At 38.5% G+C, this 13,744-nt stretch overlaps 1 pseudogene; it reads left to right on the forward strand.

Annotated features, from left to right (window-relative positions):
• Positions 1 to 12,440: 12,440 nt before the first annotated feature.
• Positions 12,441 to 12,572, forward strand: LOC126005498 (uncharacterized; annotated as a pseudogene).
• The last annotated feature ends 1,172 nt before the right edge of the window (positions 12,573 to 13,744 follow it).

Consider the following 13,744-nt stretch of genomic DNA (forward strand, 5'->3'; position numbering starts at 1 on the left):
AAAACAACTATGAGGTACCATCTCACACCCCAGAGATTGGCACACATCACAAAAAATGAGAACAAGCAGTGTTGGCAGAGATGTGGAGAGAAAGGAACTCTTATCCACTGCTGGTGGGAATGCCGTCTAGTTCAACCTTTATGGAAAGCAATATGGAGATTCCTCCAAAAACTGGAAATTGAGCTCCCATACGACCCAGCTATACCACTCCTAGGAATATACCCTAGGAACACAAAAATACAATACAAAAATACCTTCCTTACACCTATATTCATTGCAGCACTATTTACCATAGCAAGACTCTGGAAACAGTCAAGATACCCTTCAACAGATGAATGGATAAAGAAACTGTGGTACATATACACAATGGAATATTATGCAGCCGTCAGGAGAGATAAAGTCATGAAATTTTCCTATACATGGATGTACATGGAATCTATTATGCTCAGTGAAATAAGTCAGAGATAAAGAGAGAAAGACACAGAATGGTCTCACTCATCTATGGATTTTAAGAAAAATGAAAGACATTCTTGCAATAATAACTTTCAGACACAAAGCAGAAAAGAGTTGGAAGTTACAGCTCACCTCATGAAGCTCACACAAAGTTTAGTTAGAGATATTACTACGTTTTGAACTATCCTTATAATGAGAATGTACAAGGGAAATAGAAAGCCTGTCTAGAGTACAGGCGGGGGTTGGGTGGGGAGGAGGGAGATTTGGGACATTGGTGATGGGAATGTTGCACTGGTGATGGGTGGTGTTCTTTACATGACTGAAATCCAAACACAATCATGTATGTAATAAAGTTGTTTAAATAAAAGAAGAAGAAGAAGAAGAAGAAGAAGAAGAAGAAGAAGAAGAAGAAGAAGAAGAAGAAGAAGAAGAAGAAGAAGAAGAAGAAGAAGAAAGAAAGAAAGAAACTGTCACTGCATAATCACAGAAAATAGAATAAAGAAGAAAGTGACTATAAATGGAAACTATTTGTGAATATCTCTTCTGGAAGGCACTCTTCCAAGAGAAAATAAGTACTGAACCTTCTCATCACTTCCATTTTTTTTATTGTCAGCAGAGAAGACCCACAGAGCTGGACAATAGATAGAAACCTTGACAAATGCTTCACAGAGCATATTGGAAGAAGAAAGCATTTTTCTAACATTTAAAAAAAATAGTCAACTAAGACATTTTAGACTACTCAGAATTCTCTGTAACCATCTTATCACAGAAGAAACACAAAAGCAAAGGAAATAAGAGGAGAAATCTTAAAAAAACACTATCTTCTCCTGGTCCATGTCTTGCTTTTCTACACTGTTCTATCTTTTTTCTAAAGTATTGCGACAACTACCATTTAGACCACTGCATTTCTTAATACAGTTATTCTAAATACCACATATAAGTGATATCATTCTGTATCCTTTTTCTTCCAGCTTACTTCACTTAACATAATATCTTCTAGTTCCATCCATGCTTCTGTAAATTGCATGATTGCAGCATTTCTTACAGCTATGTAATATTCTATTTAATATATATGCCACATCTTCATGATTTACTCATCTGTTGTTAGACATGTAGGTCGATTCCAAGTCTTAGCTATTGTATTGAGTACTTCATACAGTACTCAGTGTGTGCATACATCCTTTAGAGTTATTTTTTTCTGTCCCAGGGATAGATATCCTAAATCCTAAATCCTAAACCCTAAACCCTAAATCCCCAGATGGATTTCTGGGTTATATGGCAGCTCAAGTTTGAGTTTACTGAGAACTATTTACTGCTTTTCATAGGGGTTGGATTAGGCAGCATTCCTACCAGCAGTGGATGAGAGTTCCTTTCTCACCAAAACCCTACCAAGAAAAGTTGTTCCCAGTATTTTTGATATGTGCCATCCTCACTTGTATAAGATAATAGTGACTTGACAGGCTTCATTCAATTGGACATTGGCTGTTCATCCTCAAACTTTGGATCCCATCTTTGGAACTGACATGGTTTTCTGCACCTGCACCAAGAATCAAACTTCTATTGGGGAAGGCCCTAAGGCTACTCTGGCATACCCTGATGACTTAGAAACAGCAACAACTTTCTTTCATGAGGAGTCTCCCTGATTCACCTCATAACAGTGAGATGAAACCAGAAGATGCTGCATAGCATCCTGACTTTGACATAGAGAAAATCTAAGATCTCTAATCAGTGAGAAATTGATTTTCACAGTGGGCCTTCCAGAAAGCTCTTTTGGAGTATGATCTTAGCTAAATACATTCCTGCCTGGCTGCCACAACTTGAGCTTTCTGGGGCTTTCGTAACTCACTGGATTTTTTTATAACTTGATATTTTCTCCCTACATTTTTCTAAAATAAGCTGACCCCACAGAAAAACCAAAACTGTAGTTTATTGGCCACCTCATCCTTCAAGAGAAACTGAAAGCAAAATTGTTTTCTATCTTATGCTTAGCCCCTTCATACAACAGGACAGCTCCTTGCTTAGATAGCTCCACATTCTTTGACACCTCTCATGATTATTGAACTTGGTAAATATTTGTGCTTTATTATCTCCTCAGAAGAATTATTAGGCTATACTTCTGAGTTCAAAGCATCTCATGTTGTCAATCTCTATTGAATATTTCCTAGATGCCCAGTTATCTAAAATCAAGTTAGCTGCAGCCCTTTCCTACATTTCCTTGAGATGAGTGGAGTTCACCCTATGTCTGAAAATCTGCTTTTTCCACTGTCTCAACCTATCTTCTCCCAGCAGGGTTGGTTTGATATCTCATTGCTGTCTTGATTTGTATTTTTCTAATAATAAGTGATGAGGAGCACTTTGTCATGTGCCTTTTTGGCCATCTGTTGGTCTTCTTTAGAGAGACAGATACTCATAATTTTGATTAAAATTATTAGTTAAATTAAACTACACACAAAATATCTTCAATCGGCCATTAGTCTTTTAGGTGAAATGATATGGCACCATGGTCTCTGCATATTGTTTTCTTCTAATCTCATCATAAAAAAGATTTCTAACAACTCAGAAAAAGCTTAAGCACTTAAAATTGGTGTCGACAGCACTCTCCAGACCTTCTGCCCTGAGAAATAAAAATCACTGGGAGCTGGTATTGCACTCCCTGGTTGTTCTCCCAATGGATAGAAGTGATTTCTCAGAATATCACCATCAGATAAGGTCATGCTTGTACCACATTGGATCAGAACAAAAACAAAATTACTCCATTGTCAAGTTAGAACAAACATAATCCATGTCACAGAAGTCTCAAAATATCAAATATCCCTTTCTATCAGCTACTCTGAATAACCTACTCTGCCTCTATGTCTCTCTATCTCTGTTGCTTTGTCTTTGTCTCTATCTGTCTGTATGTCTATCTGACTGTCTCTTTCTCTCTCTTTGGCCAGTAACTGCTTTAACATTGCTATAGCCTACCCTGTTTGCAGAGAAGTTATTAAAGTACTCAGCCCTTGTTTCCCAATATTATCTAAATTAAAGCAAAACTCTTTCTGCCTTTCCCAAAATCACCTAGGCCAAACCCAAGACATTTAAGTCCATCTGGTATGCTTTCTCTATTGCTCAGTGTCCTCCACATTGTTTCCAAGAGGGTAGATAAGAAAGCCAACACTGCTAAAAAACATTGCACCAAAATAATATGCATGATACCACTTAAGTAACAGTATTGCAATCTGTAGTGCCTAAAAGGAAAAAATTGTGGTGGGGAGAGTGGGGGGGATTGGAGGCAAAAAGTGTCTGCCATAATGGCAGGCTGGGATATTGGAGTAATGGAAAAGTAACTGGGAAAATTGGTGGTGGGAGATGAACACTGGTGAAAAAATGAATGTTGAGACATTGTATGACTGATATTCAACTATCAACAACTTTTTAACTCTATTTCATGGTGATTTAATTAAAAATAAGAAAAAAAAGCAAAAAATATAATGCACACTCCAAAATAAGAATCCCTTTGGTTCTCACAATAGCCCTGTTTCTGTTGCCTCATCTAATGAACTGAGATGAAGAGATGTTTGCTCACTAAGGCAAGCAGATGAGTCAGGATATTCCATCAGACTGTTCATAACTCTAAACTTCAGATATATTAATCCCCTTTACCTAGTACTGGCTGCTAATCAAGGGCAGTAAGAGGGTCAGAGGCAGGGATAGAATGGAGGTGGAAACAGGCCAAATATGTTCAGCTGATCTACAAAGAAACATAAGCAGCTATTAAATGTTCATTATGCCACTTTTTTTAAATAATTTTTATTGTGACCAAAGTGAATAACAAATCTTTCACAGTAATATTTAGGTACATAGTGACAATGAATCAGGGCCATTTCCATCAGGATTGTCCTTCCTCCACCCTTTTTCCCAGCATGTGTCCCATATCTCCCTCCTTTTGCTCGCCCCCCCAACCCCCCGAGCTAGTGTAACTGTTTCCTTTGTGTATAGCTTGTTGCAGATAGGGCATCGATTCTGTTGTTGTTGACTTTGGGTTTGGTGTTTAAATCTGATCATTTTTATTTCCACTCAATGTTCATTCAGCTGTTTGGTCCTGGTACCATTTATTTTTATTTTCCCCCTCAATTTATGAGGCAAAAGATGATTCAAGTTGTGTGATTCTGTTGGAAGAAGACAAAAAAAGAAGAAAAATATAGCAAAAAAACAACACACAACAATAAAATTTTTTTAAAAAGACATTAACTACCAAAAAAAAAGCACCAGCAAAAAAAATTTACCAAATAATAACTACAAGAGTGAAAAGAAAAGTAAAGAAAGAGAAAAAAGAAGAAAAAGGAAAAAAATAAATAAAAGAGAAAAAAACAAAGGAAGGAGTTCTGGTTTGGCAAGATTTTTTTTTAGATAGGCACAGTAAGTATTGGGGAAATAAGAAAGGGAATTCCCTTGGCCTAAGAGATTCAGGGTTCCTCCACCCTTGAAATATATTGCCATGGGAACAACTACTGGCTCTGTACATGCTCATTATCACACCCCCAAGGTCTTTTTATGGTGCCAGGAAACTTTCTGCTCAATTGTGGATGATAAAATCAGGCTTCTGTAGCTAGAGATCTTGGTATTTGCACAGGTTATAGGACAAAGTCTAGAATGGAATCTTTCTTTATGGTTCTAGAAGTTCTGTTTCATTGTTGTTGTAATCAGTCTTTTGTAATAAGTGATCTTAATTTTTGCTCAGATCCTAGGCCTAAACCTAGGATAGAGTCTTTCATAATGGTTCCAGTGGCAGTTGTCAGAATAGGACCTCTGGAATTAGAGATGTTGTTTTTTGTACAAGTCCTAAGCTAAACCCTAGGGTAAGGTCTTTCTTATTGGTCCCAGAATAAGTTATGCCCAGTCATGATTTTCAGAGTCAGTCTTCTGTAGTTAACGTTCTTGGTTTTTGCACAGATCAAAGGATGACATGTCTTCTGATTTCATCTTACTGTTAGGTGATGGCCACTTTTTTTTAAATATATTTTTTATTTTAATCATAGTGGCTTACATATCTTTCACAGTAATATTTTAGGTACATATTAACATTGAATCAGGGGAATTCCCATCACCAAACTGTCTTTCCTCCACCCTCATTTCCATCCTGCCTCCCAGATCCCCCACCCTCACCCCCCGGGGCAGCTAGAATGAGTGGTCCCATCTGTGTCTAGCTTACTACTTAGTGATCATAAAACTGTTTGGTCTTGGTACCCTCCATTATTTCCCCCTCTATTTGGGAGGCGGGACCAGATAGTTCAAGTTCTGTGCTTTTGTTTGAAGAAGAGAAAAGCAATAAAATGAGGTAAAAATTAAATGTGCTGAAAATGGGCAGAGTCTTTTTAGAGGCTCTCATCCTTGGTTTGAGAGACAAAAGGAAAAAAAGAAAGTGAAACACCACAACAATAATACAAAAAGAAATGTCAAATAAAATATCCAGTGGGCACTACAGCAATAAAGATAATATCCACATAATAGTCATGGTCTTGAAATAAAAAACATGAAAGAGCGCAAAAAGGAAGAAGAAACGAAAAGAAAAAAGAAAAAGTAAATAAATAAATAAATGGAGACAACAACTTCAATATCCACACCATAACAAAGAATTTAACAAAAAATAGACAAATAAATAAAAAGATTATTTTTTATTTTTTCCCCTCCTGCATAGGCATAGTCATTAGAAAAGGAATTCCCTTGGCCTAAGAGATACAGGATTTCTCCACCCTTGAAGTATACTGTCATGGGATTGATTATAGACTCCTTTCATGTTCATTTACTCTCCCCTTGGTGCTTTTGTGGTGTATGGAAAACATCTGCTCAGTCCTGGGTGATAAAATCAGACCTCTGTATCTCGGTAGAGATCTCGGTATCTGCACATATCAAGGAGTGGAACTTATGATGAAGTCTTTCTTTGTAGTTCTAGAAGTTCTGTTCCCTCAGTGTCATTTTAATCTGTCTTCTGTAGTTGGTGGTCTTGGTCATTGCACTGATCCTAGGACGGAGCCTGGTATAGAGTCTTTCGTTTTGTTTCCAGAAACCTCACTCAGTTGCAATTGTCTCAGTCAGACCTCTGGAATTAGAGATCATGGTTATTGTACAGGTCATAGATCAAACCCTAGACTAGGGCTTTTTTATTGGTCCCAGGATACAAACTTCCCGGTCATGGTTGTATCAGCCAGTCATCTGTAGATAGCAATCTTGGCTTTTGCACAGACCAAAGGGTGACAAGTCTTCTGATTTTTTGTCTTATCATTAGCTAGTGAGGTAGGACAACCTGCTCTTAGATCAAGTTGTTCTCATTTCCTCGTTGTCAGGATATCATCATATTAGAACTGGTACATGTTGGTGTCCGAGTAGTATTAAGGATGCCCTGGATGGGATTTCATTCCTGTAGCTGTTGTGAAGAACTGTGTCGTTTCTATGTCTGGGATCCAGGGTTCAAGGCTAGACAGTTGGTATCTAATCACCTGGGGTCTAAGTTGGGTCCACATGACATATTTTCAAGGTGGGCGGTATGGCCATTTTTTTAAAAACATTTACTCCAAAGGTATATTTGCTGTTCAGCATCATCATTCAGTGTTTTCATTATAAGTAATGACCAGAGAGATGGTATAGGATTAAAGAGTTTGCTATACATGCAACAAACCACTGTTTGATCCCTGACACTGCTCAAGTCTTCTGAGCACCTTCAGAAATGACCTTGAGGGGAACCAAGTATGGCCCCTACATCACATGTGATGATGATGATGATGATAACGACAATGACAATGATAGGGGCCAGAGCAATAATACAGTAGGTAGGACTTTTGACTTGCATAGATCTAGCCAGAGTTCAATCCTCAGAATTTTTTGGTCCCCCAAGACTGCCCGAGTGTGACTTGAACATTGCTGGGTGTGGTCCCAAACCAAAATAGCAATAAAAATAACAACAAAAATGAGAGTCAGGAATCTGATTCAAGTGACAGCAAATGCTAGCATGTGCCAGGTCCCCCAGTACCACTAGGTGTGACACTATAAAGAGAAACTAAAATGATCACTAGTGACAAGAACTGTCAGCAGGCCAGTCCAAAAAGCAATGAGAGAGACCATGCGCTACAACCACAACATCTTAACTCTCAATCCTCTGAAATTATGTGAGGTAATAAAGGCTGCTGACTAAAAGACCAGATTTGAGGTGGTCTATCACCCAGGAAAATAAAACTAGTGTCAGGAGCCTAGCAGGGGTCTTCAAACTACGGCCCGCGGGCCACATATTGTATTTATTCCCATTTTGTTTCTTCACTTCTAAATAAGACATATGCAGTGTGCATAGAAATTTGTTCATAATTTTTGTTTTTACTATAACCTGGCCATCCACAGTCTGAAGGATAGTGAACTGGCCCCCTGTTTAAAAAGTTTGAGGACCCCTGTGAGGATAAATGTCACCAACGTCACCAGCAAACTCTCAGCAAAAGAGAGACTATGTGCCAAAGTCCTACACTCTCAGATCATGCTTCTTTTACTTCCTCATTATCTCTGTCAAATCCTTCTTCTATGACCACAGAAAGCATTTCCAGCCATTTATTTTTAATTAATAACTTTAGTTAAACACTTTGATTACAAATATGATTGTAGTTGGGTTTCAGTCATGTAAAGAACACCCACCTTTACTGGTGCAACATTCCCGTCACCAATGTCCCAAATCTCTCTCCTCCCCAGCCCCACCTGTACTCTAGACACTTCCACTTCCCTCATTCATTCACATTGTTATGTTAGTTCTCAGTGTAGTTATTTCTCTAAAAGCACTCACCACTCTTTGTGGTGAGCTTCATGTCGTGAGCTGGACTTTCCAGCCCTCCTCTCTTTGTCTCTGTGGATCATTGCAAAATGATACCTGCATTGGTGGTATAGTGGTGAGCATAGCTGCCTTCCAGCTATTTATGTATAAAATCTCTAAATTGAGAGGAAAGAAGGCTAATGGTGAATATTATGGTTGAGATTAAGGGGAAAAAGTGCGGGATACCTGGGAAATTCATGTTTTAAAATGAGAGACACCTTTGCTTTATATTTATCCGTGATTTGCATTCTCTGAAGTGTTTCTTTCACAAGAGAAAGAATAAGCGGGATATTATCAGATTAAGATATTTTTAAACTGAGAAAAGAAAACCTCTGTGGGGTGTGGAGAAGTGGCTGACCACTAGTGAATTTAATTATTCAAAGCAACTCACAGCATGATGGAAGACCAACATTCATAGAAAACTCATTTTCTGATTATACCTTAATCTCCAGATCCTTGAAATAATAGTGTCTCTTACTGCAGACCCATTAGTCAAATCTCAATTAGATCTAGAGCTATCCACATTAGGTACTGGTTTAATTTGTCAGGATCTAACAAAGAATAATTTGATTAGATATTCCATTTGGAAGTCACATAATGGAATTTATTTGCAGTAGCAAAAGCCAGCAAGATACAACTGAAATTATACAAAAAGCCTTTGCAAGCTGCTTATTACCATGAGCATTTCTTTAACTGTATGCACATTAAGCAGCACAAACCAATTTCTATACTTAAAAATGCAACATTACCACGTGACCATTTCTTAGAGGAGATGAGCTAGTAACCAGGAGGCGTTGAACAATATAAATCCACATCTGCAGAATGTCTGCCTAGAAGTTATTGATTTTGCCTTTCCCGAACAGCCTATTAAAAGGAAACATTTTTTCTAATGCTTTCCATGGGGCCACCGGAAATCATTACTAGTGGGACTGTTGTTTTATGGGTCTTTGGAAGACGAGCTTTAAATGCAAGCATGAAATGTGAAAAGGAAGGATGTGATATGCAGGGTCCTGCCTGGAGTTGGCTTTTATTCATTACCTGTCAGCTAGTTTATTTCTCCAGGCAATTAGCCAGAGCAACATTCTGGGAATCCTCCTTCCAGTCACTCCTTCTCCTGCAGGAAATGTTCACAAGGAATCAAAAGCTGGATTTCATTTCCTCTCAAATGCTTTCTGCCCATCCTTCCTCTCCACAACTTCCTCCTTTCTCCCTTCCCCAGCTTCTCACCAGTCTATGCTCCCCAGTGCATAGACAAGTACAGCACAATCTGACACAGTAAATTCAAGCTGTATCTCCAAGGCTGTCAACTGTGAGACTGGGAAAACTCAGTAACCCCCAGCAGAGCTGGACTCCTATGAGACAAAAGAGGTGGAACAAGCACAATCAGAAATATCAGGCCTTTACCCAGGTCAAGTGATACCTCCTGGGACCTTTCTAAAGCTTCAAACAGAAATGCATAATCCTAGTAATAATAAATTGGTGCTGAAACTGGGGAGGAGAAAAGCAGCTCTGTTCTCTTGCCTTTTCTTTGTCATTTACTCTTTCAACACTAAGAGGTCTGCATAATTACTCCAATTCACTAACCGATGTAATTTTCCCTGGGTTGTAGGTGATTAGCAAAGCTGGCCTTCAGATCCAAGGGCCATGGGTTCTTAGCCCTCATTCTCCACCATTGATTGTGTGCTCTGAGTGGTACATTCGAGCTGCTTCCTTTGTTCACAATCAAGTTCATCTGGGAAGAAATAGTCATGTCAACTTTTGAATCCCTAAAACCTGCTGGGAAGACCTCTCCATGAATTGGACACATAGTCAGAGGGAGCATATTTTATTGTAGTGTTTAATTACAAAGCCTCTATTCTGCATCCAAGGAACAGGGCTGTGGAATGTGCAGTAGTAATGAAGAATGAGCAAAGAATGATTGTCAGGAAAATAAAGGAATAGTGCATTTGTTTATTATGTTTGTAAGCTACCTCCAGCAGTGCTCAGGATTCTGCTCTCAGGGGTCGTTCCTAATAGGCTCTTCAGAAGATCATATGCAGTGTCAGGGGTCAAACTCAGGTCATAAGTTCCTTAGCTGTTGTCCTATGTCATTAACCCTATCTTTTGGAGTGAATTTATGGAGGACAAATAGGGTAAATTATTAAAGAGGGTCCATAAAGAACTGGAGAATGAGTAGAACTGGTGAGGGGGGTGTTCTTTTTATTTTAACTAAACTCAACCACAAACATATTTGTAATCATGGTGCTTAAGTAAAGATATTAAAAAAAAAAAAGAGGGCAAGTTCCTTCCTCTTAACTTCTAGAGTTTGCAGCTGTCCTTGTCATCCTACATGGTAGCCTCTGTTCTTCTCCATCCTCACTTCCTGAAGTGTCGTCTCCACATCTTTTCCTTGGGAACACTACTTTACTTACCCTAATCCTAATTTGTTTGTTTTGGGGGGTCAAACCCCATGATGCTTAGGAATTACTCCTGGCTCTTCACTCAGGATTTATTCTAGGTGGACTCAAGGTCCAATTTGGCCTAAATTGGCCTAAATTGGCCTCATGTAAAGGTAAGCATGTTACCCACTGTGATACTGCTCTGACCCAACCACCTTAATCTTTTATGATGGCAACCCAGCTGGGTTACATTAGCAGAGTCATTTTTCTCAGAAAGTTCCTAGGAATTGAACATAATTTTTGAGAGAAAGCAATTCAACTCATGACTGGAAATAAAGATATTAAGTATAACTGCTGAGTTTCTCTAAGGACCCACTCATTCAATGGAGGTGTTCAACTTATTCAGCTGCAAGAAGCTAGTTTGTTCGAAGAAGTTTGAGTTCAGATGTCATAGCTCAGATGCTTATGAGTTCAGATGTCTAATTGAAAGTGGATATTAAGGATATTATCAAAGGAGAAAGTACTGGATAGAGACAAGTACTTAAGTTCAAGGTAATCAATGATATTGCTGAAGAAAGAAATTTCATAGTGCAATTAATCAGCAAAAAAAAATTTAACACAATTTAATGTCATCAGAAAACATGCTTGTGTTGGATAAAATATGTATAGAATTGTAACTATTCTCTGGGGTCAATTATTTTCTACAGAAAATGTCTATGAGCATAAATGTGAAAACAGGTACATTTCAATATATAAAAATAAATGTTAAAATATTAATAGTGGTGACTTCATGGCCTCTTACTTTTTCTTTGCATATTTTTCAGTTTTATTTTTAACATTTTACAATTGAGTATTTCATTAATTGAAATTTTTATTAAAGACACTATTTAAAACTTTCGTGTGACTGGAGTGTGTGTTGTGAAAAATAAAAAAGAAGAAGACAAATTATTGATCATAGTCTAGCTTGACAGTCAAAGCAGTTTATTTTTGTCCTATACAACAGAGGAAGCTATATCTTTTTTGTGTGTGTGTGTGTGTTTTGGGTCACACCCGGCGGTGCTCAGGGGTTATTCCTGGATCCAGGCTCAGAAATTGCTCCTGGCAAGCATGGGGAACCATATGGGACGCTGGGATTCGAATTGATGACCTCCTGCATGAAAGGCAAACGCCCTACCTCCATGCTATCTCTCCAGCCCAAGAAGCTATATCTTTTAAAAGATAAAAAATGATGGGCCCGGAGAGATAGCACAGCGGCGTTTGCCTTGCAAGCAGCCAATCCAGGACCAAAGGTGGTTGGTTCGATTCCTGGTGTCCCATATGGTCCCCCGAGCCTGCCAGGAGCTATTTCTGAGCAGACAGCCAGGAGTAACCCCTGAGCAATGCCGGGTGTGGCCCAAAAACCACAAAAAAAATGAGTTATTCTATAATGACACTTAGTTTTAGCTATTTTCAATAGAAGTAGTATATAATCTTATACAAAAATATAGGCTATAAAATGTCTACTCGATAATTTTTGCTACTTCCTTCTGATGCTCTTATCTATGTTGCACACATTAAACCAAATTTTAAACAGCATCCTCCTATTTTTCCAAAATTTTATAATTTTTCCACAAGAAATTTGAAAATTACATAAGACTTAATTACATTGAATATTTAACAAGTGACCGAATGAGTAACAAGGATAGGCAATTTAAAACAAGTTTTATTAATACAAATTTATTTAAATTTATTAAAAATAAACTTTTAATAAATTTTAAGTAGTTACACACTAAAAATATTTGTCTAGCTTTGTGCAGTGTCATTATCGTTGCCAATGAGGTTTATACAAGGCCCTATTATTGCTAATTGAAAAAACATTTGCCTGAAACTATATATAGCCTTAATAAAAATAGCTATTAAGACATTGATTAAGAATCCAGTATTCACAGACAATGCAACAAAATTTAAAGTAACTACTGGCACCCCTCCCAAATGATATAAAGCTGTCTGAGACCTGCTTACCTCTTGTAATGCAGTACTGGCATATGCCCAGTAGAGGGAGATCTCTGCATATTTAAGTTTCCTAACTGGCAAAGCTCGCCAAGAAAAATGCTTGCTTGGCAATGCAAAATCCAAGCAGAATTTCCCCAGTGACCAGTATTGTTCTGCCAGCCTAGTCACTAGGTCTTTTGACTCTAGCTCTCAGCTTTGAGTTTGCAGTTACAGAAGCTGAAGAGCTCTGAGTCAGCTGCAACATTTAAGAACTGAAGTGCACTTTGTTGCCACAAAATCTGATACCTGAAAATTCTGAAATCACAAATATATATGTAAAGGAGGTGCCTAGCAAACATTGAACTTGAAATAAACATTAACTCTTACATGACTGGTGTAATGAAATGAGCATACCCTCTTTGTTTTCTGAAGGTCTTTCCTCAGGATTCCTTCTGTCACTCACCTGAGGCAAAGGGCTGCTCTCTTCTCCTCTTACACAAAAAGGAAGCTCTCCTCTTCCTTTATTTTTATGATGTACCCCTACACCTGTTCGGAACACGTGAGGCGTATGGAGAAAAGGAGCTTACTGCTTATTGATTAGCCATTCAAGATGTTACTGAACCCTTGGGCCCAGGGTGATAGCTCAGCTGAGGTAGGGCATTTACCTTGCATGTTGCTGGCCAGGGGGTTGATCCCCATTCCAAACCACCTCCTTACCCCTCACCATGCCACCCCCAGCATCCCATATGATCTCCTGAGTTTTCTAGAAGCAATTTCTAGCAGAGAGTCAAAAGTAATCCCAGAACACTTCCGGATGTGGCCTCAAAACTTAAAAAAAAAAAGATGTTACTGAGCCCAAATTCAGCTGCTCAAAAGCCTTGTGAAGATACAGAGACAATGAGTGTGTGGTAGTGAGACAGATTTAATGGAAAACTAGCAACAAGGTGGGGTTGTTGCTCTCCAAACCAGGATGAAGCTTGAAGCTGGCAGGGGAAGTTAGAATAAGAATGAAAATAGCTCAAAAGAAACTGGCACCAAGTCAGGTCCCAAAAACTGTGCCTCCCCTCCGCTCCCCTTGCCACAGAAAGATCATGTGTCAAAGCAAGAAGAGGAGTCA

The sequence above is a fragment of the Suncus etruscus genome, chromosome 3, assembly GCF_024139225.1.
Source record: "Suncus etruscus isolate mSunEtr1 chromosome 3, mSunEtr1.pri.cur, whole genome shotgun sequence".
NCBI lineage: Eukaryota > Metazoa > Chordata > Mammalia > Eulipotyphla > Soricidae > Suncus > Suncus etruscus.